Here is a 24,636-nt window from a genome sequence, read left to right as displayed (position 1 = left end):
GTTTTACTTGGGTGGGCAGCCGAGCTTCACCACGACCGCTCTCTCACTCCCCCTCCTCAAAGAGGAACAGGGAGAAAATACGATGAAAAGGGCTCAAGGGTTGAGATAAGGACGGGGAGATGGCACAGTAATTATCGTGATGGACAAAACAGACTCAGCATAGGGAGATAGTAAGATTTATTGCTTATTACTAACAAGCTAGAGAAGTGAGAAACAAAGGAGAGAAGCCAAAAGCACCTTCTCCCCCGTCTACCCTCTTCCACCTCCTCCCCCCGAGCAGTGCAGGGGAACGAAGGAACGGGGGTTATGGTCAGTCTACAGTGCTTCTTCTCTGCCGCTCCTTCTCGGTCACTCTCGTCCCTTGTGCTGTGGGATCCCTCCCACGGGATGCAGTCCTTGCTGAACTGATCCGGCGTGGGCTTCCCACAGGCAGCAGCTCTTCCAGAACTGCTCCAGATATGGGTCCGTAGCACGGGGTCCATCCCTCAGGAGCAGACTGCTCCAACCTGGGTCCCCCACGGGCAGCAGCTCCTGCCAGGTCACCTGCTCCTGCGTGGTCTCTGCTCCACGGGCTACAGGTGTAGCCCGGAATCTGCTCCGGCAGCGGTCTTCCACAGGCCGCAGCCTCCATCGGTGCAGGGCCACCTGCTCCACCGTGGTCTCCTCCACGCGCTGCAGCGTGGAACCCTGCTCCACCGTGGTGCTCCATGAAGCTGCAGGGAGACAACCTGCTTCACCAGGGTCCTCACCACAGGCCGCAGGGGACTTCTGCTCCGGCACCTGGAGCACCTCTCCCCCTCCTTCTTCACTGACCTTGGTGCCTGCAAGGCCGTTCCTCACTCCTCTCACTCTCCCAGCTGCTGTGTGGCGCAGCGTTTTTTTTTCCCTGTCTTAAATATGCTTTCACAGAGGTGCAAATCGTGTGACCAGCAGGGCTAGGGAGGTGATCGTCCCCCTGTACTCGGCTCTGGTGAGGCCACACCTCAAGTACTCTGTTCAATTTGGGCCCGTCGCTACAAGAAGGACATTGAGGTGCTAGAGAGAGTCCAGAGAAGGGCGACAAAGCTGGTGAGGGGCCTGGAGAACAAGTCCTATGAGGAGCGGCTGAGGGAGCTGGGCTTTTTCAGCCTGGAGAAGAGGAGGCTCAGGGGCGACCTTATCGCTCTTTACAGATACCTTAAAGGAGGCTGTAGTGAGGTGGGCCTGTTCTCCCACCAGGAGAGACAGGTTGGCCTGTTCTCCCACGTGCCTGGTGACAGGACGAGGGGGAATGGGCTTAAGTTGCACCAGGGGAGTTTTAGGTTAGATGTTAGGAAGAACTTCTTTACCGAAAGGGTTGTTAGGCACTGGAACAGGCTGCCCAGGGAAGTGGTGGAGTCACCATCCCTGGAAGTCTTTAAAAGACGTTTAGATGTAGAGCTTAGGGATATGGTTTAGTGGGGACTGTTGGCGTTAGGTCAGAGGTTGGACTCGATGATCTTGAGGTCTCTTCCAACCTAGAAATTCTGTGATTCTGTGACTTATTGGCTCAGCTCTGGTCAGCAGAGGGGCCCTTAGCAAACATGGGGCAGCTTCCAGATCCTTCTCACAAAAGCCACTCCTATGGCCCCGTTCTACCAAAACCTTGCCATGTAAACCCACTACAGGGAGGCGCATCCCATCTGGTGGTAGCAGGCCAGTGTCACATAGACCCTCCCATGATCAACAAGCCCAAATTTCTACCAGTTGCACCAGTCCCGAAGCTACGTGTTAATGTGGAGTCTGCTTGTCAGCATCGATCCCCCCTATTGGAAGGACAGAGGCAAACACAACCTGTGCCCCTGATCCTTTAAGTAGTCGCCCCAAAGCCCTAAAGCCCCTTTTTTTACTAGGCATTAGTAACAAAAACTTGAGCAAGGTGGAGATAAATTAACTTGGCTACAGCATTAAAGATGAGCTTTGTGCAGTGGTCAATTGCTGGCTGGCTTGAGGCGCGTGGCTGAGGGTCTCTAATGAATTGTATGACTGATTCGGGCGCGTGGACAGCGCATGTGGTTACGGGGAAAGTATATGTAGCAGAGAAAAATGGCAATAAAGGCCTTCTGCTCAAGAGGCATTGGGAGACCGTGTCTTTCATCCCTTCAGGTCTGCCCCCTTCCAACTCAGGATATTCTATGATTCCAAGTGTGGAACCCAGCATTTGGCCTTGAATGCCACGCAGCTGGATGCGGCCCGTTGATCCAGCCTGTCCAGATCCCCTTGCCCAGCTTGGTGTCGCCCACGAACTTACAGCGCCCGGTGGGGCCCATCCAGCCCAGGCGCGTGTCACATGGGACCCTTGCTGACCTCCCTTGGTGACACCCCAGGGGTCCACCTTATATGACTGCAGCTGTGGCTCGGACCCTCAGCGTCGGTGCACGGCAATGACGGACAGGGCAGGAGCACAGGGCCTTCGAGGAGTCCCTGAGCATAGCCCACGCCTGCCCGAAGGAGCCTCCGTTTTCTATTTGAGAACTCTCCCACTCCAGAGGCTCCTTCTGAATCTGATGAGGAGGGAGGCATGCTCCCCAGGCAGCCCAGGCTGGCCTGGCAGGAGACCTGGTCTTCTGAGGGCAGCAACCGGACAGCAGAGGACAGCTTGCTGTCAGACGACAGCACCCCGGTAGAGGACATTTTGCCGGCAGAGGACAGAAGCCCAGCAGAGGACAGCTTGCTGTCAAAGGGCAGCAGCCCGGCAGAGGACAGCAGCCTGGCAGAGGACAGGAGACCGGCAGAGAACAGCTTAGTGGTAGAGAACAGAGGTTTGACAGAGGACAGCAAGAAGGAGTCGCAATTGCTGGATCCCAGTGAGTCGTGAGTCCTCTCTGTACCCCTCCCTGCCACTGTAGGGGTGGACAAAAACACCACCTGAACTCCCACTCCATCCACTACCCGTCCCAGTCCCCTAAAGTCCCGCTTGAAAGCCTTCAGGCTTCTATCTTCAGTATTATCACTGCCAGCCTGGACTATCAAAAGAAGATAGTAATCAGAGGGGAAAACCAGGTTGGGAAGCTTTCTGGCAACGTCCATGACCCTAGCCCCAGGGAGGCAGCAGACTTCCCTACGGGTAGGGTCAGGCTAACAAATAGGGCCCTCTGTTCCCCTCACAAGGAAGTTGCCTTCTCAGGGGAACAGAGGGAACTTCTCAGGGTCCTTGGTGGCCTCCAAGTTAGCTCAGCGTCATGGCACCGAGTCACTTTGAAGGAGCTGCTGGAATAATGAGACAACAACCTAGTTCTATTAAAATATATATTGCTCTTTTGAGGACTGCTGCGGGGCTAGCAGCAACACAGCAGTGGAAATCTCCGTCCTGACATTGCCTTATGCCTTGACGTCAGGATCAGGGTGGTTTGAACTGCCAGGGAACGGACCATGGGTTCCGGGTCTTTCTCTGAAGGCTGGAGGACTGCAAAAGAAAGAAGAGCAGAGATGAAAACCCACTCCTTGCAGAGATCCCCAGGCATCCCCTGCAGAGCATGCCAGCCCCACTCGACTCTTCCCCAGGCCAGGAGGAGCAGGAGGGACAAAGGAATCCGTTGAAAGCTGCTGCTCAGCAATGTCCCAAATGCAGCCACCAGTCCTTCCCCACCTGCGCACCACAGGTCAAGTGGGGCACCTTCACAAGCTGGTTCCCTCACCACCTGCCTCCATCCCTTGGGAGGATTCACACACTCCAGGAATCTCCTGGACTCTTTCCTCTCGCTATTGTGCTTCCCCATGAGAGCAAGGGCTAGCAATCGTGACCCTGCTCCTAGCTGCTTGTAGGCTGTCTCATCTCCCTCTTCGTCCTGGTTGCGTGCTCTACAACAGGCTCCCACCTTCTGTCAGCCTTACTGCCCTTTCCCCTGACTCTTCCTCAGGGACACTCAACCCTTTCAGCGGCACTGCCCAGCTCCAGGCTGGGAGGCCATTCCCTGACACCACAGGCTACCCCGTCTCCTCTCCTTCGTTCCTATGGCTGCATTGCTCCTCCGCCCCGAAGCATTTCCCTGGAGCAGGGCAAGGCACGGGGGCCTCTGCCGCTGTCCCCCCAGCCCTAGCACACCCCCCACTGCCCTCACTCACCGCTGAGGATTTCATTCAGCTTCTCCTCGCTCTGGTCCTCACAGTAGCGCGCAGCAAGACCTAGACACAGAGATCCCATCAGAGCCCCGCTCCCCAGCACGCTCCGAGCAGCGCAGCCCCTGGCCTGGCCAGCCAGGCTGTGCCCCTTCCTGCACCCTGGAGCAAGGGCCCAGTCGGGGTGGCTCTGGGGGCAACAGGGCAGTGCCTGGGGCTGCCAAAGGCTGCCCCAAGAGGGACCCAGGGGCTGGGCTCACCAATGAATCTGACGGCCTCAAGTCGCAAAAGGGTCTGAGTGGCCTGCAGGTAGGGCTGGCTCTGCTGCAGGTATTCTTCTACTCTGCCTCTGTCCTGCTGCAGCTGGAGAGAGAGAGAACGCAGGGTCACGGGGCTTGCACACCCTCTCCAGGGTCTCCTCCAGCATCCTGGGGGCAGGGAGGGCAGAGGGGCCTGCAGAAGAGCCCCCTGGGGCTCTGTGCTGGCAGGAAGGGAGCGAGGATGCGGCTGCAGGCAGCGGGCTCTGGACGGGTGCGTTTGCCCAGCTGGGGCAAACCAAGTTGGGTCCTTACCAAGCACTCTCCAATCCTCCATGTCTGTTTTGTCTGGACGAAGCGCTTCAGCTCCTTGTGTCGCAGAAACTTTGCAGCCACAGCGAGAGCTTCCCCAGAGGCCTGCGGAGCAGCAGAGGTTGGGAGGTAGCAGCACAGCCTTGGGAAGGAGACCTTCTGTCCCCTCCTCTTGGCAGGGCTGCGAGCCTTTCCCAGCGCGTTATGGGAGGCTGTGGTGGGGGGCAGCGTGCACTGGGTTCAGTGGCCAAGGCAAGGCCACGGGACAGCCACCATCGGAGGCAGCTCATGCTGCCGGCCAGAGATCCCCCAGAGCAACCCTGTGGCATCAGCACACCCTTGCCCACATAACTGCTCAGCTCTGAGATCTGTACCTTTGCTACACTCTCACTCTGGTCTCTCATGTGAAAGTAGAGTGGGAGAAGGCTCCTGTGCACTCTCCTCTTCATTTCCTTCTTCCTTTGCCGCAGCACAGCCTCCACAACGGCTTGGAAGAGGCAGATGGAGTGCTCCCGCACCTGGCTGGACTCCTGGCAGGGAGGAGGACAGGGGGAATTTCAGCATTAACGTGGCTGATGTGAAGGGAGCTCCCAGCACTGTGAGATGCTTCAGCGCTGGATCTTTCCCAGAGGAGCTGCTCAGGGGCAGCTGCAAGGCCTGGTGCCCGTGAAGGGCAACGCAATCGGTTGCCATCGCAGGCTGCCCGCCAGCCACCCCACTTTCGCCACCAGCCGCACCAGCCATGCCCAAGCAGAGCTCCCCAGCGCCTGGGCTGACGAGGAGACTGGGAAGGCCCTGCCTGAGTGCTGCCCACAGGGCCGGGCTGAAGGGCAGCCCTAGTTACAGGGGGCCCAGCTGAGGGCTTGGGCTCCCGCAGCACACTTACGTGGTCAAAGAGTGGCAGGAGCTTCTCAGCCAGCTGCAGAGCCAGGCCACTGGCCTCCCTCCTCTCCACATGAGCCATCACGTTTTTCAGCACAAGCAGGGCCTTCAGCACCATGTCTGTGTTGGTGTCCTGCAGGGCCTCCAGGATGTCTGGCAGCAAGACCTGAATTTCCCTTGCCTGTAGGAAAGACACCATTTCCCTTCTGTGAGGCAGTGAGAGACCACCCTGGGCAAAGGGCTCTGGTTCCTGAGCACCAGCCTCCTGCCTTGCTTCCTGGCAGCGGGGAGGGACGGGAGGGCAGAAGAGCAAAGCCCCAGGCTGCCAACATGGCTTTGCTTGACGATGGCCCGCTCACCTTCTCAGGGCTCTCTGACACGGTGCAGAGCCCTTTCAGAACCAAAAAGCGCACCTCTGGGCTTGGGTGCTTCAGGTAGCTCTGGAGGTGCACTGGGTTACCAAAGTCCTCCTCAGAAATGTGATTCTGGGCCAGCATCTGCAAGAAAGAGCAGTGAGAGCCTGGCAGGGCCTGCAGGGCTCCCTGCAGCCTCTTCTTCTCCCACCTTTGGGCAGGGATGGGGCAGCGCCAGCTGGCACCAAAGAGGCACCAGGCGCGGGGAGCTACGGGGGCTTGCCGGCCCCAGGGACCATGTGTCCGTACGTCCTGCGGGAGCTGGCAGTTTGGGGGTAGATGGGCACAGGGCTGTGCCTGTGTGCCTGAAGGGGCACACGTAGCCCTGCTGGGAGCAAGGTTTCATATGGGAACTCACAGCCAAGCGACGGATGCAGGTGTCTTTGGTGTCTGCGATGCACCAGTAGCGCACCGGCAAGCCTTGTATCATGTCGTTTAAAACCCTCTTCAAGGTCTTCGGCATGGCCAGGATCACCTCCCACATGGCCAGGTCAGTGCTGCAAGCCCAGAATACTCTGTCAGTGAGGCTGCCTCAGCCGCAGGGCCACAAACTGGGCCAGCCCCAGAGGACCCAGGCTGTCCTGCAGCCCCTGTGACTTGGGGAGCACTGAGGGCCCAGCCTGGGCAGGCAGGAGGGGGCTGAGCTGGTGATCCCTGGGGGCAGGGGGACTCTGAGCTGCCTTGGACAGCTGGGCTGCTGCAGCCCTGGCTGGCCCAGTAGGGCTGGAACACATTGGTGGGAAGGAGGGCTGTGCTCCTTGGGGATGTCCTGCTCTTTGCCATTGGTGTGGCAAGCAGAGAGTCTCCAGGTGCATCTCCCAACGTGGAACAAGCCCTCAAGGATATTAAGGCCAGGACCTGTCACATGGCGGAGAGAACTGCAGCAGGTTCTTGACTTCTCTCCAGGGCATCACGTCGGTCAGCCTGAGAAGCAGGGAGTCCAGGCACTGCCGCGCCGATGCCGTGTGGATGCTGCCCAGGTTTCTCCTGATGCACTCCATGATCTTTGGCACCTTGGGGGACAAAGTGGGAATGGTGTTGCCAGCAGACCGCAGCCATTGCCACAGCTGCCACTCAAACTTTGGCCCCTTCCATTGCTCTCTGCTGGCTTCAGGTGGCTTCTGGAGCCCAAGAGACCCCGATGTGCGAGGGAGGCAGGGAGGGAGGCAGGGACGGAGAGAGGAACAACGCCTGGAAGAGCTCAAGGGCAGGGCCATGGCCACAGGCCACTTACATCTGTCAGCCAGTAGTCAGGGTCCTCCAAGGCTGCGTCCAGCACGCTGCAGGCCCCCTGCTTGTCATGGATGCTGGAGTCTTGTAAAGCTTCAAGGGCTGTGAGGATGATGTCCAGCCTCTCAGCAGGGAAGAGGTATCCTCCAAACCGCTGTGGGAAGAAGGAGGAGCGAAGACATGCCTCACTGAGTGTCCCAAGGGTGCTGCTTAGCTGAGCAGCAAGGGCAGCTCTGGAGAGAGGGCCCTCGGGGGAAGGGGTGAGGATGGGGCATATGGGGCCAGAGTGCTGGCCCTGCAGGTAACCAGGGCTTGCTGGTGGCCAGGAGGGCTGGAGCTGCTGCCGGGACACAGGGGAGCAGCCTTCGCATAGCCCCAGCCTGGGGACAAGAGGAACCCTCTCAGCAGGGCGAGTGAGGCCGTGCCAGCCCCACCGGTTCTGGACCCCTTTGCTCACACGAGATGCCTGCTGATGCTGCGGACAAGATCCCCAGCAAGGCCAGAGCTCATTACCTTGGCAATTTCACACGGAGTTGATGTTATAGAAAATGGAAATCTTGTATCATTGAGTATCACACGGCGCAGCACATATTGTTCCATTTTGTGTTTCAGTGAGCATGCTAAAGAGTGGGAAACAGCGAAGAGTCAGTAGGGAAGAGCATCTTTGCCAACAAGCTTGCCAAATGGTGAAAAGCTCTTTCACTAGGAATGGCTGAGGAGGGAGGCTCAGACCCACGGCGAGGAGAGTGGTGGGCAGGGATGTAAAGCACAAGGTGAGGAGTGCTGGGAGCAAGAGGGACCTCAGGGATGATGCAGAAGGAGGAGAAGCAATGGCGTTGGGTGCCGTGGGGGTAGCAGCGTGTCACAGACCCCTTCTGCTCGGGGTCAGGATGTGCAGGAAGCCCCCTGACACCTGCCTTTAAGATGGCAGGGAGCAAACAGTCAGGGAGCATTCTGGAGGGTGTCACCATTCCTGGTGATGCACGGCTGGCTCTGCTGTTCACTCCTCAGAGAAGATGTGGTTTGGGAAGTGCTCATCGATTGATGGCTTAGACTGGGGGACACCACAAAACAGCGTGGTAGGTGATCTGGGGAGGGTTGGAAAGGACAGCAGCAGAGAACTGCTCCTGGACGGCAGGTGAGCGTCTAGCTTCTGCGAAAAACGATAGCCAGAATGCTGCGGGAAGCTGCTGTGAGGAGCAGAGGAGGCCAGGGAACCTGGCAGAATTCCGTGGGCAGCCTCCACCAAGCACAAAAACAATCCTTCACAATACTCAGGAGAACAGGCAGACAAACCAGCAGATGTCTGTGTGAAGATGGACATTGCCCACCACACCTTCTTACCTCTTCCTTCTCTGACAACTGAGTACATGCGATGAAGACTTTCCAAAGCTGAGTGTCTCATGGAATCATCGCCACTGCTGAAAAGCAAGAGGTGGCCCAGCAGCTTGCCCAGGATGGGGATGCGCAGGATGAAATCTGTGGGCTCATCGTTGCCATAGTTTTCAAAGTTCCCTAAGATCTGTTTGAGGAAGGGAGGAGAGACAAAGGGCTTAGTGGAGGCAGAGCCAGCCCCTGAGAGAGCACGGCCTGGGGAGGGAAGAGCAGGGGCAAAGGAGGGACGAAGATCCTCGCTTCACAGTGCTGAGGCTCTCACGTGCGTTGAGGGTTGCCTCACAGGCACCCTTGCATGGCAGGATGCTCTGGGATGCAGGAAAGGGTGGAAAATTCCTTGTGCCTTACCTTGATCACCAAATACCAGCGGAAGAAAGTAATCAGCCTCTCAATCACCTTCACAGCGCTCTCACGCACAGCTGAGTTTTTGGAGACAGCAAAGTCCAGCATCACCTGTGAGGAGAGAAGTTGCTGGGGGTTGACAGCGGTCTGCAAATGTGACCTGAGAGGATTCTTTGGAAATTCTTTGGAAATGCCAAACCTTCAACATATTCTGCATCTCTATGTTGAAACTGGCGATGGGACAGTTGAGTACGAAGCCCTCCAGCATGGTGTCCATGGCTTTCATAGTCTGCAGGGAGGACAGAAGAGCATCGAATTATTTCTGTGGCCCTCCTCACCCCCAGGAGCTGGCTCTGAGCCCCTCGGGAGTTCAGGGGTGGCTTTGGGGCTAAAAAGCCGCTGTGTGCAGACCTCCTGCAGCATGGGATCATGCCCGGGAAGGGGAAAGGGTGAGGCTGGGAAAGCAAATCTGGGCCCCGGCCCTGCACTGGTCTCTGGTTGTGTCAGCACGGGGAAGCAAGGCAGCAGCTCAGCAGGACTGGGGGTGCCAGTATCTCACCCAGCACATACCTTGGTGTAGAGCACTCCTTCTGTCTCTGGCATGTCCGACTTGGGAGGTAGAAAGAAGACGCTCTTGCAGCACACGTTCAGGAGACTCTCCTTTTCGCCACACAGTGTTGTCGGCACGGTGTTGCTGAAGGAGAGAGAGAGAGGAGCCTGTTGGACGCAGTGCCTTGAGGCTTATGAAGGAGGACACGGACCTTGGCCAGGCATCCCTGGGAGGGACGGGCAGCCTCCCTGCCAGCTTCAGGGCCACCAGGACATTGCCACCAGGGGCTGGGCACGCACCTGAGGAGGGCGACAGTCTCCATGGCCTTCTGCCGGAATGCTGTGCGCAAGCTGTCCACGGGCTCCTTTTCCAGCAGCGCCTGCAGAGCACAAGCAGGATGAGACCTTGGAGCCGCCGGCACCCAGCAGCAGCAGAGCCAGCGCTGCCCCAGCCCTCGCCTCCCAGGGGGCTGGTGCCGGGGGGCCTTGCCCCTTCCCCAACCCGCTGCGCATCCTCTCACCATGATGTTCTCCACCAGGTTAGTTTGGCAGCAGAAGTCATGCAAGTTCATCGGCACACCCCTCTCTGTGACACATGTGCACAGATCGCAGATTTTGCTGAGGAACAGCATCTTCTGCTCCTCGTCGTCCTGGCAGCCACAAAGACACCAACAGAGCATTAGGGGGACACCCACGGCTAGCAGGACCAAAGCCTTGAGGGGTCTGGGGCTGTGTGGGACCCCTGGAGGGCAGCGCCAGGAGCACAGCTGTGATGCAAGCGGCTGCCATTACCTTCTCTGTGCCTCTGACATACGCCCTGATGAATTCCACGGCCTTGTCTCTGCACAGTTTCCATGCCTTACCTGGAAAGGAGGAAAGCAAAGAGTGCTGCAGCGAGGGGCTGAATGCAGGGGTGAGGAGAGGAAGGGCCCCAGCCCCAGAAGGCCGTGGGGAGGCCGTGGGGATGCCCAGAGGCTGCAGCAGCTCCGCTGGGAAGAGAGGCTGAGGGAGCTGGGCTTGTGGAGCCTGGAGAAGGCTGCGGGGGGACCTCGCTGCGGCCTCCCCGTGCCCAAAGGGGCCTCCAGGAAAGCTGGGGGGGGATCTTCATCATGGACTGCAGCGACAGGACAAGGGGTGACGGCCTTAACCTCAAAGAGGGCAGGTTTCTTTCGGACAGGCAGGGATTTCTCTCCTTCACGCCCAGGGCAGTGAGGCCTTGGCGCAGGCTGCGGTGCCCCCTCCCTGGCACTGCCCACGTCCAGGCTGGGTGGGCTTTGGGCAGCCTGGGCTGGGGGGAAGCATCGTGATCGCCGAGGTCCCCCCCAGCCCAAAGCGTCCTGGCATTCTGTGGTGCTGCGGAGGAAGCTCGGCCCCGTCAGCCCAAGCGCCGCTTTACCCAGGGAAGGAGTCCTGGAGTCAGGCAGGGGTCTCTGTGTCCCCAACCCTCCCCACCCCATCCCGAAGACCCTGACTCACTGGGATCCAGCCACTGTACGTCGTCCTGGCTCTCCTCTACCTGGCTGCTGCCCGCTGCCTGAGCAATGTCCTCTGCCGGGCTGCTGTCCTCTGATGGCAAAAAGGCCTCGACTGGGGTTCTGTCCTCTGCCAGCAAGCTGTCCTCTGCTGGCTGGTTGCTGCCCCTAGAAGACCAGGTCTCCTGCCAGGCCGGCCTGGGCTGCCTGGGGGGCATGCCTCCCTCCTCATCCCCTTCAGAAGCAGCCTCTGGAGTGGGAGAGTTCCCAAATAGAAACCGGCGGCTCCTCCGGGCGGGCGGTTGCGGCATTGTGGGACGTGGGCTATGCTCGGGGACTCCTCGAAGGCCCTGTGCTCCTGCCCTGTCCGTCACTGCCGTGCACCGACACTGAGGGTCCGAGCCACGGCTGCGCTCTTACAAGGCGGAGCCCTGGGGTGTCACCAAGTGACGTCACAATGGGTGCCACTGTGACACGCGCCTGGGCTGGGTGGGCACCCATTGTGACGTCACTTGGTGACACCCCAGGGTGCTGCCTGACGCGAGCGCAGCCGTGGCTCGGACCCTCAGGCCCTGCTTCCCAGGACGTGGCTGAACACCGCTCGTTGATGGGAAGTAGAGAATAATTTTTTTTTCCCTCTCTCCGTGCTCCCGCGCGGACTGATTGTTTCTTTTGTTTCGTTTTTTTTTTTTTTTTTTCCTCCCCATTCCCTTTCCATTTAATTAAACCTTTCTCATCTCAAACCTCGAGTTCTCTGTGTTGTATTTTCTCCCCCTTCCTCTTTGAGGAGAGGGGGAGTGAGAGAGCGGTTGTGGTGGAGCTCGGCTGCCCACCTGAGTAAAACCACCACACTTTGTCCCAGCAGCTGCGGTGCCTTGTGAGGGGCTGGGGCTGGGGTGGCCGTGCCCAGAGCCCTGCAGCAGCCTGTGGAGGGCATTGCCCTGGGGCCAGCCCAGCCTGGGCTGCTGGGCTGGGCTGGGCTGGAGAGAGGGCAGGGTGGTGGGGAGAGGTGGGCAGGGGCCGGGCTGGGCTGGGCAGTGCCCGGCAGAGCACTTTGTTGACTTTGATGACTTTCACCTATTTCTTTGAGGACTGTAGACACCCGTCTCTGTTCACCACCTTGCTCTCATCCCAGCATTTCCATCATTTCACCAGTGTCTCATCAACCCTCCCCAGCTGCTCCTTCTCACACAAAGCCATGCTCTGATCACAGACGCTCTTTGGGTGACCTCTGGCAACGCAGCACAACACTCTGAGGGACAGTTCTTCCTCCTCGTGGCCAGCACCAACATTCCAAAGTGCACTTTGTGGCAGTTTTTTCTCTCCTACTCTTTTCTACTACAAAAGAAAGCTCCATCAGGGTGGAACCCCCTCCTAAAGTAGGCATCCCAATCCATCAGGCTCCTTGCGGCCTGTCAGCCAACCAGACAGAAGTCACCGCACCAGCATCTTCCAAGCCATGGGCCTGCTGCTGTCCAGTCATGGACTCAAGCAGAAGGGACAGGACAACCCATATGTGGGCCTTCTTTCTGCATGGGTCCTCCTGAGTATGTAGGCAGAGGGGATCCCACAGTCAGCATGCCAGCCAGGTGCCTTTTGCTGGCCTACCAGGGCCACTGGCAGATGTCAGCCGAAAAGTACCGATCCCAGCTCTAAGTCAAGGGTGACCTGCCACCTACAGACTGAAGTGACCTCTCAGTCCCTTTCTGTGACATGTTCCTGCTGCTGCCCTATCTTCTGCAGGGACAGAAGTGACCTTACAGTCACTGCCACAGTCACATTGCTCCTGCTGGTGCAGGACTTCCTGAGGCAGAGCTGAGCTCATCAGAGCATTCTCCCCTGTCTCCCCCTTGTGGCCCACAATCTGATGAGATCCATGGCCCCTCACATTCAGCTTTGAGTGCCATGACTGCAGAGCAACCTCATGGTTCCTGCCCTGTCCCAAGGGATGACGGGCCTAAAGTTAAGGCTTAGTAGAGGGGCTGAAGGTGAGGAGGTTAATGCACAGGAACAGGGGTTTTGGGTGTTAGGTGTTCATGTATATGACTAGGGACTAGGGCCCACCTTACTGGGTTAAAGATTAAGCAAAGTTTGAATGGGAATGTTTTGGTATTCTTATGTGGGTATCAGGTCTGTGTTTAGGGTATGGACAAGCTTTGTGGTTTAGGGTTTTGTTTAGGTCTCTCAGGCAGTTTCCTAGGGTTAAAAAGAGCATTTTAATGCTAGTGTTAAGGTCAGGGATCAGAGTGATTAAGAGAGTAAAAACAAGGGGAAGGGGCTATGTGATGAATTTTGGCTTCAAGGGATGCGTTGAGGTCAGGCATTAGAGTAGTGGATTCCTGACAGTGTGTACAGTAGCATTTAGGTTTAAGGATTAATGTTGCTGGTTAAAATAGGGCAAGGTCTTTACATGACTCTTTTAAGTCAGTGCTACAGCAGAATCAACATTGCCTGAACCTTCTAGCCTCCCAGAAATCATTGATTTCTGCTGGCCTCTTCTCTCTCCAATGCACGCAGCATGGGTAACAAACAGGAGGAGCTGGAAGCCATCGTGCAGCAGGCAGGCTACGACTTGGTTGCCATCACGGAAACGTGGTGGGACCAGTCTCATGACTGGAGTGCTGCGATGCTTGGCTATAGGCTCTTCAGAAGGGACAGGCAGCACAGAAGGGGTGGCGGTGTGGCTCTCTATATTAGAGAGTCTTTCGATGTTGTAGAACTCGAGGCTAGGAATGACAAGATCGAGTCCCTTTGGGTTAGGATTGGCAGGGACAACAAGGCTAGTGTCCTGGTCGGGGTCTGCTATAGACCGCCGAACCAGGATGAGGAGACGGATGAGGAGTTCTACAGGCAGCTGACAGAAGTTGCGAAATCTTCAGCGCTTGTTCTTGTGGGGGGCTTCAACTTCCCTGACATATCCTGGAAGCACAACACAGCCCAGAGAAAGCAGTCTAGGAGGTTTCTGGAGAAAGTGGAAGATAGCTTCCTGACGCAGCTGATTAGTGAACCTACCAGGGGTGGTGCCCCGCTAGACCTTCTCTTCACAAACAGAGAAGGACTGGTGGAGGATGTAACTGTCGGGAGCAGTCTTGGGCAGAGTGACCACGAAATGGTGGAGTTCACTATTCTTGGCGAGGCCAGGAAGGGAACCAGTAAAACCACTGTATTGGACTTTCGAAGAGCTGACTTTGGGCTGCTCAGGACACTAGTTGGTGGAGTCCCTTGGGAGGCAGTTCTGAAGGGCAGAGGGGTCCAGGAAGGCTGGGCGCTCTTCAAGAGGCAAATTCTAATGGTGCAGGAGCGGTCTGTTCCCATGTGCCCAAAGATGAGCCAGCGGGGAAGAAGACCAGCCTGGCTCAACAGAGAATTGTGGCTTGAGCTTAGAAGAAAAAAGAGGGTTTATAATCTTTGGAAAAGTGGGCAGGCCACTAGGGAGGACTATAAGGATGTAGCGAGGCTGTGCAGGGACAAAATTAGGAAGGCCAAAGCTCATCTGGAGCTCAATCTGGCTACTGCTGTTAAAGATAACAAAAAACGCTTTTATAAATACATCAACACAAAAAGGAGGACTAAGGAGAATCTCCATCCTTTACTGGATGCGGGGGGAAACTTAGTTACAAGAGATGAGGAAAAGGCGGAGGTGCTCAATGCCTTCTTTGCCTCGGTCTTTAGCGGCAATACCGGTTGTTCTCTGGATACCCAGTACCCTGAGCTGGTGGAAGGGGACGGGGAGCAGGATGTGGCCCACAAAGAACTGGTTGGTGACCTGCTACGGCACCTGGATGTGCACAAGTCGATGGGGCCGGATGGAATCCACCCAAGGGTACTGAGAGAACTGGCAGAGGAGCTGGCCAAGCCCCTATCCATCATTTATCAGCAGTCCTGGCTATCGGGGGAGGTCCCAGCTGACTGGCGGCTAGCAAACATGACGCCCATCTACAAGAAGGGCCGGAGGGCAGACCCGGGGAACTACAGGCCTGTCAGTTTGACCTCAGTACCAGGGAAGCTCATGGAGCAGATCCTCTTGGGAGTCATCATGCACCACTTGAAGGGCAAGCAGGCGATCAAGCCCAGTCAGCATGGGTTTATGGAAGGCAGATCCTGCTTGACGAACCTGATCTCCTTCTACGACAAAGTGACGCGCTGGGTGGACGGGGGAAAGGCTGTGGATGTGGTCTACCTTGACTTCAGCAAGGCTTTTGACACTGTCTCCCACAGCATTCTCCTCAAGAAACTGGCTGCTCTTGACTTGGACTGGCGCACACTTCATTGGGTTAGAAACTGGCTGGATAGCCGGGCCCAAAGAGTTGTCGTGAATGGAGCCAAGTCCAGTTGGAGGCCAGTCACTAGTGGCATCCCCCAGGGCTCGGTGCTGGGGCCGGTCCTCTTTAACATCTTCATCAATGATCTGGATGACAGCATTGAGTGCACCCTCAGTAAGTTTGCAGATGACACCAAGCTAGGTGCGTGTGTCGATCTGCTCGAGGGTAGGAAGGCTCTGCAGGAGGATCTGGATAGGCTGCACCGATGGGCTGAGGTCAACTGTATGAAGTTCAACAAGGCCAAGTGCCGGGTCCTGCACCTGGGGCGCAATAACCCCAAGCAGAACTACAGGCTGGGAGAGGAATGGTTGGAGAGCTGCCAGGCAGAGAAGGACCTGGGAGTGATGGTGGACAGTCGGCTGAATATGAGCCAGCAGTGTGCTCAGGTGGCCAAGAAGGCCAACGGCATCCTGGCTTGTATCAGAAACAGTGTGGCCAGCAGGGCTCGGGAGGTGATCGTCCCCCTGTACTCGGCTCTGGTGAGGCCGCACCTCGAGTACTGTGTTCAGTTTTGGGCCCCTCGCTACAAGAAGGACATCGAGGTGCTTGAGCGGGTCCAAAGAAGGGCGACGAAGCTGGTGAGGGGCCTGGAGAGCAAGTCCTACGAGGAGCGGCTGAAGGAGCTGGGCTTGTTCAGCCTGGAGAAGAGGAGGCTCAGGGGCGACCTTATCGCTCTCTACAGATACCTTAAAGGAGGCTGTAGAGAGGTGGGGGTTGGCCTGTTTTCCCAAGTGCCTGGTGACAGGACAAGGGGGAATGGGCTAAAGTTACGCCAGGGGAGTTTTAGGTTAGATGTTAGGAAGAATTTCTTTACTGAAAGGGTTGTTAGGCACTGGAACGGGCCGCACAGGGAGGTGGTGGAGTCACCATCCCTGGAAGTCTTCAAAAGACGTTTAGATGTAGAGCTTAGGGATGTGGTTTAGTGGGGACTGTTAGTGTTAGGTTAGAGGTTGGACTCAATGATCTTGAGGTCTCTTCAAACCTAGAGATTCTGTGATTCTGTGATTCTGTGATTCTCTCCCAAATCTCACATTTCTCCTGGCCAGGCTTCTTCTGACCTCCCCATATCAGTCATCTTCTTAGGGGTAGTTTTCTGATGGCTTTCATGATCTCAGAGTGTCTGTCTTACCTCTGTTGGCTACTCCTTTCTTAAGACAGACGCAGCACCGAAGCCAGGATGGAAAAGAACATAAAGGCTGCAGGAACACCCTGCACAATGTGCCCTGCAGCTCCGTACCACCCTAAAAATTTGTTTCCTGCCTCCAGCTTTTGGATATAGAATGGCTCCTATGCAGCCAGGGTGACTTTTTCCAGGCCCTCGTGCATGGTTCAGTTTACCCCAGGCATCTTGGAGGCAGTGGCCCCCTCTGTGTTGAAAACTGAAAGCAGTCCTGAAGGATGACTTCAGGCAAAAGCTGACACCTCTGACATGACAAGCCCTATCCAAGACCTCTTCCTTTATGGGGCCTACCAGGTACTCGGAAAGAGCGGATCTCACAAACTACAGGCACAGCAAGTGCCTTCTGCTTGCCTTTCAGGTACTTTTGCAGATATGAGCCTAATGGCATAGATCCCAGCCAGGAGTCAAGGGATGAGCTGCCAGCTATTTCTCCAAGAAGCCACCTCAAAGGCCATTTAACAGCCATTCACTTCCTGCTGGACTTAGAATTTCTGAGGCACCACCGCTTCATAATATCATACCTACAAAACACCCCCTTTTTGGCCTAGGACCTGCCCAGGTAGAAGTGATCTGATTGTGATCCTTCAAGCCCATGGCACTGCTGCTGGGCTCCCAGACCCTCTGATGCACGTGAACCAGTTCCGTGCCAGTTCTGGGAGGTGCTAGGGCAGGTGGGACCTTGCAGGCAATGTTCCAGCCCCATGACTGTTGTTGGTCTCTCAGCTCCTTGCACAGAGCAAAGATCACTCTGACATCCAGATGTTGTGTGCCTGAAGCTGGCCTAGAAGACACTCTGGGAAGCGCCCTCCCAGCCCCTGCCCCAGCCCGAGCTGGCGGTGCTGCTCTGCAGAGCAAGGGGGCTGTGGTGCCCAGGGCACGGGGACACTCTGCAGGGCCATGCTGGGCAGGCTGGGAGGCAGAGCCAGCTCATGGGGTCACTGTCATTGCCCAAGGCTGCAAGGAATCAGTCACCAGCCTCCTTTGCTGGGGCTACTGCGTGTCCTGGGGCTGCAGAGCTCTCCTCTGCCTGTTGGCAGCAGCTTGAGCACTTGAGCTCTGCTAAATTCACCTTGGACAGGCTCATGCTCTGCGGGCTCCACCTGTTTTATGGGCTCATGCTGCTCCAGCCAATACCCTGGACTCTGCTGGCAGATGCTAATTCCCTCTGCAAGAAACATTAACCTGCCAGCAGTCCCAGCACAGCCCCACAACAGCACTGGCACCAAGCTCCAGGAGCAGCCGGGCCTGGCCCCACCAGCAGGAGAGGGTGGCAGAGGCAAGAGAGCAGCTTGGCATGCCCCAAGCGCTGGTGCTCCCTGGCTGTGCTGCTGGAATGGGACTCTTTTCCTCTGCAAATGGGCACTGCCCCAGCAGAGCCAGACCAGGTCTCAGAGGAAGGACATCAGACAAAGAAGGCAGTGTAGGCTGTTTTATTTCGTTAAAAGTTCACAGAGACCATAATTCCACATGGACAGAGACTCAGTACATACACTAAACACACATACAGAATTGGGAGTGGGACAAAAATGACATTTTATTGGGCAACCTAACCTGAAAATAAAAACCAACAAAACAAAACACAAAACTAAGTAATACCAGTACTAAAAATACACACTCACACACACAAAAACAACAAAAAAGGGAATATAGGTTGTTCTGTGTAAGTGATATTCTGAGTAATCTGCAGAAACAGACTGTGAAATTATTGCTTCCGAAGCAAATCAAGTCATCAGTTTCCACAAGGCATTCTTGAGGTCCTTGTTCCTCATGCTGTAGATGAAGGGGTTCACTGCTGGAGCCACCACCGAGAATAGAACGGCCACCAACAGGTCCAGGGATGGAGGGGAGATGGAGGGGGGCTTCAGGTAGGCAAACATGCCAGTGCTGACAGTCAGAGAGACCACAACCAGATGAGGGAGGCACGTGGAAAAGGCTTTGTGCTGGTCCTTCTCAGAGGGAATCAGCACAGCCCTGAAAATCCGTATATAGGACAACATAATGAAAACAAAACAAGCAAAGATTAAAGAAAGAGTAAATAAGAGTACAGCAACTTCCCTGAGGTAGGCATCTGAGCAGGAGAGCTTGAGGATCTGGGTGATCTCACAGAAGAACTGGGCCACTGCGTTTCCAAGGCAGAGGGACAGGGAAAATGTATTGGCTGTGTGCAGGACAGCACTGAGAAAGCCACTGCCCCAGGCAGCTGCTGCCATCTGGGCACAAGCTCTGCTGCCCAGGAGGCTCCCATAGTGCAGGGGCTTGCAGATGGCAACGTGGCGGTCGTAGGCCATGACGGTGAGGAGGGAATACTCTGCTCCAACCAAGAAGACAAAAAAGAAGACCTGTGCAGCACACCCGTGGTAAGAGATGGCCCTGGTGTCCCAGAGGGCATTGGCCATGCCTTTGGGCAGAGTGGTGGAGATGCAGCCCAGGTCGAGAAGGGCGAGGTTGAGGAGGAAGAAGTACATGGGGGTGTGGAGGCGGTGGTCGCAGGCTACGGCGGTGAGGATGAGGCCGTTGCCCAGGAGGGCAGCCAGGGAGATGCCCAGGAAGAGCACGAAGTGCAGGAGCCGCAGCTCGCGCGTGTCTGCGAATGCCAGCAGGAGGAACTCGCTCACAGAGCTGCTGTTGGGCATTTGCTGACTTTGGACACAGGTATCTTTGAAGAGGAGAAAAAAAAAATAGAACAGACTTCAATGAGGAAAACCTATTTCATCTCCTGGAAAGCCCACAGATAAGCCTCTCTCTTTGCGTGAGAACCTTTCTGCAGCTCTCTTGCTTGAGCTCTGGGTGGTGCTGGCTGCGTGTGACACTGGGAGCAGGGGCTGCTGTGGGCTCCAGAGGAGTCCTTCCTGCTGTGCAGCAGGAGGGAAGCAGGACCATGGGGGAAACTCAAGTGCAGTCCACTTGTCAGATCAATGAGCCATGCAGTCTTTTTGCAAACAACTCATCCGACCACACTGTAGAGCAAGAGAGATTTTATTTGCTGTATTTTCTTATAATTCCCCCTGTAATGCTTAGGACACCGATCATACTCGTGTTACGCTGAGAAAAAAACGGAGACAGCTGAGAGCAGAGAAGCCCCAGTCCGAGTGAGGCTGGACAGAATCCTTACCTTGGCCCTGGGGGCCTGAGCAGGATCTCAGCTCTTCCCCCCTAGCCAGGGCTGCCGAGGCCTCACTCCAGCTGCCCACAGACAGACATCCAGCAGCACGGACATGGCCTTAGCAAGGAGGTGTCTTCTCCTTGGGACGCCTGGATGCCACAAGGATGCCACGAGAGAGCTGCATCCTGCTGGAGAGCAGCCTGAAGCCCAGGAAAACACCCCACAGACAGGTGAATATCCACACGCTGGGGTATTCCAGTATCCCAGGCACACAACATGCTGTACCTAGAGGATTCTTGGCCACTCTGTTCCTGCTGATCTTGGCCAAACTCTTCTTTCCCCCGCCTGTGCTCACAGACCCCATCCCATGCGGCTGTGCTCAGCGCTGCCCTGCAGCACCCTGCCACCAACAGGGCCCTGCCAAGGGGCACCTCCATGCAGCAGGAGCTATGGGGCAGCTGACAGAGAGCCCTGCATCACCAGCAGGGTGTTCGAAGCTTCTAGGGTGTCAGGGGCACCTGGCTTAGGCCACTCCAAGGGGCTTCTGCCAGACTTCCTCACCTCGCAGTGCAATCCAGCAGGACTCTCACAGCCTACTGCATTGCCCACCGCCCTCCCAGAAACAAGACCCAGCACGAGACCCTTCCAGGAGCTGCAGCTGCATGGCCCTGCAGCCAGAGACTTACCTTGTCAAGGGCTGTGCAGGTTTCTCCTGCAGGCAGCTCTCAGCACCCTCCCACTCCCAACTGCCTCCAACCCCTCTCTCCTCTCCTCTCCTCTCCTCTCCTCTCCTCTCCTCTCCTCTCCTCTCCTCTCCTCTCCTCTCCTCTCCTCTCCTCTCCTCTCCTCTCCTCTCCTCTCCTCTCCTCTCCTCTCCTCTCCTCTCCTCTCCTCTCCTCTCCTCTCCTCTCCTCTCCTCTCCTCTCCTCTCCTCTCCTCTCCTCTCCTCTCCTCTCCTCTCCTCTCCTCTCCTCTCCTCTCCTCTCCTCTCCTCTCCTCTCCTCTCCTCTCCTCTCCTCTCCTCTCCTCTCCTCTCCTCTCCTCTCCTCTCCTCTCCTCTCCTCTCCTCTCCTCTCCCCATGGGGGTCAGAGCCCCCAGCCCTTCTGCGCTGTGCAGAGGAGCTGCTCCTGGGCAGAGCTGTCTCTCTGCACCAGGGCCCTCTTGCCAGGAGCTCTTCCTGTCCCAGGAGCCCAGCCCAGATCAGCAGCAGAGGCATTGGAATCAGCCCTCTGGGGGCTTTGGCGATGAGCCCATGAACCTCAGGCACTGAGAGTGCGTTGAAGAAATCTCTCAAGAAATCCAAGGCAGATGCAAGTTTCCTGCAGTGTCCCCCTGAGGGGGGACTCTGCTGGCACTGACACAGCCTCCCTTGGAGCTCATTAGAGCAGAACACTGGAGGCAGTGAGGACAGGTAGACAAATGTGAAGGTGACACTGATGTATTGAAAAACAGGCTTTGACCCCAGGCTCCTGGGAAGGGAGATCCTTTCCCTTCACACAGGAGCTCAGGGCTCTTCCTGGGCAGTAGGAGATGGGGATGTCCATGGCCCAGTGCAGGAGAAGGGTACGACTCCTGCCTGGTTCATGGCTGGTGAGGAGGCAATGAGACCCTGGTGCTTTAACAAGAAGCTGCCTCCTCATAGGCCTCGCTGTCGGAGACAAGAGCCCTAGCCATTGACACACAGACCTCAGGCCTGTTGGGACTTTCAGCCTTTCCAGTGTGCTTGCTCCTCTCCACACCAGGCTGTCCAAGAGATTCACAGACCTGCACCTCTTTCCCTGCTGGCTGTGTGGTGTCTCATCAGATCGGAGCCGAGCATGGTAACTTACATTTTCTTGGTGGCCATGCTCCTCATAAGGCAGCTCTGTAGGAAGTTGGCCTGGTTCCTGGTGAGCTCCTGGTGAGCTCGTATGGCATCCCTCGTGGTGCCCAGGCCCTCCTCCCCCTGGGCACTGCTCACTCAGCAGGGTCCCAGTCTGCCCTGATGTGTGGGGTTCCTCTTCCTCTGGTGCAGGATGAGGCTTTTCTTCTTGTAAATGTCAAGAGGTTTCTGTAGGCAAAATCCTGCAGTTTCTCAAGGTTCCCCTGGGCAGATGCTCCATTCTTTCATCTGTTAATTTCTGCAGGAAGATGGCTCACCCTGATTGTGCTGTCTCTCACAAGATAGCATCAATGAGGTGTTAGTAGATATTGTGGACTGTAGAGGAGTAACCAGTTGAACAGAATTGCAGCACAGACTCACAGAAGGCTGGTGGTTGGAAGGCTGCCAGATTCCACCTTTTCTGTGCTTCTCATGTATGCTGTCATTTTGTCTGAAGCTGTGTCCTAAATGTTGTTAGGGTGGGCAAGGACAAAATTGGAAGGGCCAGACCCTAGCGGAGATCAATCTATCTATTGCTGTCAGAGACAATAAGAAAGGTTTTTATAATGAAAGGAGAGCAGAGGGGAAGGGAGGGGAGGGGAGGGGAGGGAAAAGAGAATCTTCATCCTTTATTGGATGTGGGAAAACAGAATTAGAAGAGATGTGGAAAAGGCTGAGGTACTTAATGCATTCTTTACCTCAGTGTTTAGCAGCAAGACCAGTTGTTCCCCTAGTACTCAGCCCTCTGAGCTGGTAGATAAGGACCTTCAGCAGAATGAAGCTCTCATGAGGAAATGTTGAGAAAACTGCTACTGCACTCAGATGTGCACAAGTCTAGGGGGCTAGATGGCATCCACCCGTTGTTACTGAGGGAGCTGGCTGAAGTGCTCTCCAAGCTGTTTTCCATCACTGACCAGCAGTCCTGGCTATCAGGGGAGGTCCCAGTCACCCGGTGACTAGCAAACGTGACGTCTGTCTACAAGAAGGGCCGGAAGGAGGATCCGGGGAACTACAGGCCTGTCAGTCTGATCTTGGTGCTGGGGAAGCTCATGGAGCAGATTGTCTTGAGTACCATCACGCAACGCTTCCAGGACAAGCAGGTGAGCAGGCCCAGTCATCATGAGTTTATCAACGCCAGGTCCTGCTTGGCAAATCTGATCCCCTTTGAAGATAAGGTTATGCTTTCAGTGGACAAGGGGAAGGCTGTGGACGTGGTCTACCTAGACCTCAGTAAGGCTTTTGAAACCATTTCCCACAGCATTCTCCCAGAGGAACTGGCTGCTCAAGGCCTGGATGGATGGATGCATCAATGGGTCGAAAACTGTCTGGGTGGCCAGGTCCAAATTGCTGTGGTGAATGGAGCTAAATGCAGCTGGAGGCCAGTCACTAGTGGTGTCCCACTGGGCCCAGTACTGGGGCCACTTCTTTTCAATATCTCCATCAGTGATCTGGACAAGGGGATCAAGTGCACCCTCAGTGAGTTTGCAGATGACACCTAGTTCAGAGAGAGTGTTGATCTCCTTGAGGGTAGGAAGGCTCTGCAGAGGGAAATGGATAGGCTGCACCCATGGGCTGAGGCCAACTGGATGAAGTTCAACAAGGCAAAGTGCCGGGTCCTGCACTTGGGCACAACAACCCCATGTAATGCCACAAGCTGGGGGAAGAGTGCGTGGAAAGCCGCCCAGCAGAAAGGGTCCTGGGGATATTGGTAGATAGTCAGCTGAATATGAGCCAGCAGTAACTAGGGGTAATGGTTTTAAACTGCAAGAGGGTAGATCCGGATTAGATATTAGAAAGTTGTTTACTCAGAGAATGATTAGGCACGGGAACAGGCTGCCCAGAGAAGCTGTGGCTGCCTCATCTCTGGAAGCAGGGCCAGGTTGGATGGGGCTTTCAGCAACCTGGTCTAGCGGAAGATGTCTCTGCCCATGGCAGGAGAGTTGGAATTATGTGATCTTTAAGGTCCTTTCCTACCCAAACTGTTCTGTGATTCTGTAAATACGAAAGGCAGCAACATACCAGCTACTAGGAAGAAAAATGAACTCTATCGCAGCCAAAACTAGGACAATATCCACCCCTAATTCCATACCATATACGTCATGCTTAGGTCCAACACTTTTCAATTAATCACCGCCACCTTTCCTGTCTTTTGATTGTTGTCTCTCTCCGTGCTACCCCAGCCCGAGAGACAACATCAATTGGCTGCCTGGACGTCTGCTCCCCAAGCAGGGACACCAGAGACAGACACACCGTGTCTAGCTCAAGTGCCAATTTATTGCTGCGTAGCATAGCTTCTTATACACATGACTGCCCCAGATCCCCGTGACCCTTTGCCCCACCCACGGTCCCTCCCAATCCTCCCCCCACATCTCCCCCCCACATTGATGTGCACACAAAAATATCATGCCCTTACTCTGTTGGTGTCTGTAACAATAACAATAACAACCTACTCCTTTTGTGTCTTTTTTTTTTTTTTCTTTTTTCTTTTTTTTTTCTCCCAGTTCTCTCCTTCATTGCATTGGATAAATAGATCTGTAGTGCTGAGCTGCCTCCTGGGTCAAACCACTGCAAGTCTTTTTGGTGCCTAGCATGGAGCACAAAGGTTGAGATGACAAATTGGACCAGAGCATTTTAAAAGTAAATTGTTATAAGCAATAGATCAGTTTAACAGTTGCTTTAACAGTTGCTGATCACAATGTTGATCTTTTTGATCTTGGGGCTGTTGTGCTTGTTTTCAGAATTGTGTTGTATAGCACATCACTAACTGTCTGTCTCCCATGTCATGCTGTTCATCAATTCTGGGGGCTGGTTTAAGGTTACTGTTTTGATGTATGGGATAACACTGACTTATGACAGGATAAAATTATTGCCACCTCTGTACCTCGGGAACCATCTCTTCATCTCTTAGAAACTATTAATAGTTACATTATTTTACACTTTTTGCCTTTTCTCCTGTGCAGGGTGGGGCAGGAGGTGGGGGGATGGAACTGGTGTGGACAGTGGGGGACGTTTCTCCCCACTTCTTCACTCTCCCTTTCTTCTTCTCCTCCGGGCTAATTACAATAGCTCTTGAAAGCTTTGAATATCCGTGGGATGGCCGAACCAGCATGTTTCTGTTGTCCCATCTCCTAAATGTGATTCGGGTTTTGTATAATTTTAAACAACTACTTAAGCATGCCATCCAGAGATCTTTCCAGAGGCAGGAGAGTTAGGAGTGGCAGGGACTGTGTGAGGATATGG

At 55.5% G+C, this 24,636-nt stretch overlaps 3 long non-coding RNA genes across 3 annotated transcripts; 2 read left to right on the top strand and 1 right to left on the bottom strand.

Annotated features, from left to right (window-relative positions):
• Window positions 1-2,125: 2,125 nt before the first annotated feature.
• Window positions 2,126-11,732, bottom strand: LOC137847532 (uncharacterized). Its single transcript, XR_011090940.1, has 2 exons — window positions 11,406-11,732; window positions 2,126-2,264 (listed from the first exon to the last, which is right to left on the bottom strand). It is a non-coding gene; the product is annotated as an uncharacterized lncRNA (long non-coding RNA).
• Window positions 2,256-11,672, top strand: LOC137847531 (uncharacterized). Its single transcript, XR_011090939.1, has 2 exons — window positions 2,256-2,825; window positions 8,971-11,672. It is a non-coding gene; the product is annotated as an uncharacterized lncRNA (long non-coding RNA).
• An 8,844-nt stretch (window positions 11,733-20,576) lies between the features above and the next one.
• LOC137846789 (uncharacterized) lies at window positions 20,577-24,276 on the top strand. Its single transcript, XR_011090647.1, has 2 exons — window positions 20,577-22,496; window positions 23,898-24,276. It is a non-coding gene; the product is annotated as an uncharacterized lncRNA (long non-coding RNA).
• The last annotated feature ends 360 nt before the right edge of the window (window positions 24,277-24,636 follow it).

This window comes from Anas acuta, chromosome W (assembly GCF_963932015.1).
Source record: "Anas acuta chromosome W, bAnaAcu1.1, whole genome shotgun sequence".
NCBI lineage: Eukaryota > Metazoa > Chordata > Aves > Anseriformes > Anatidae > Anas > Anas acuta.
This window is presented reverse-complemented; position numbering and strand designations above follow the sequence as displayed.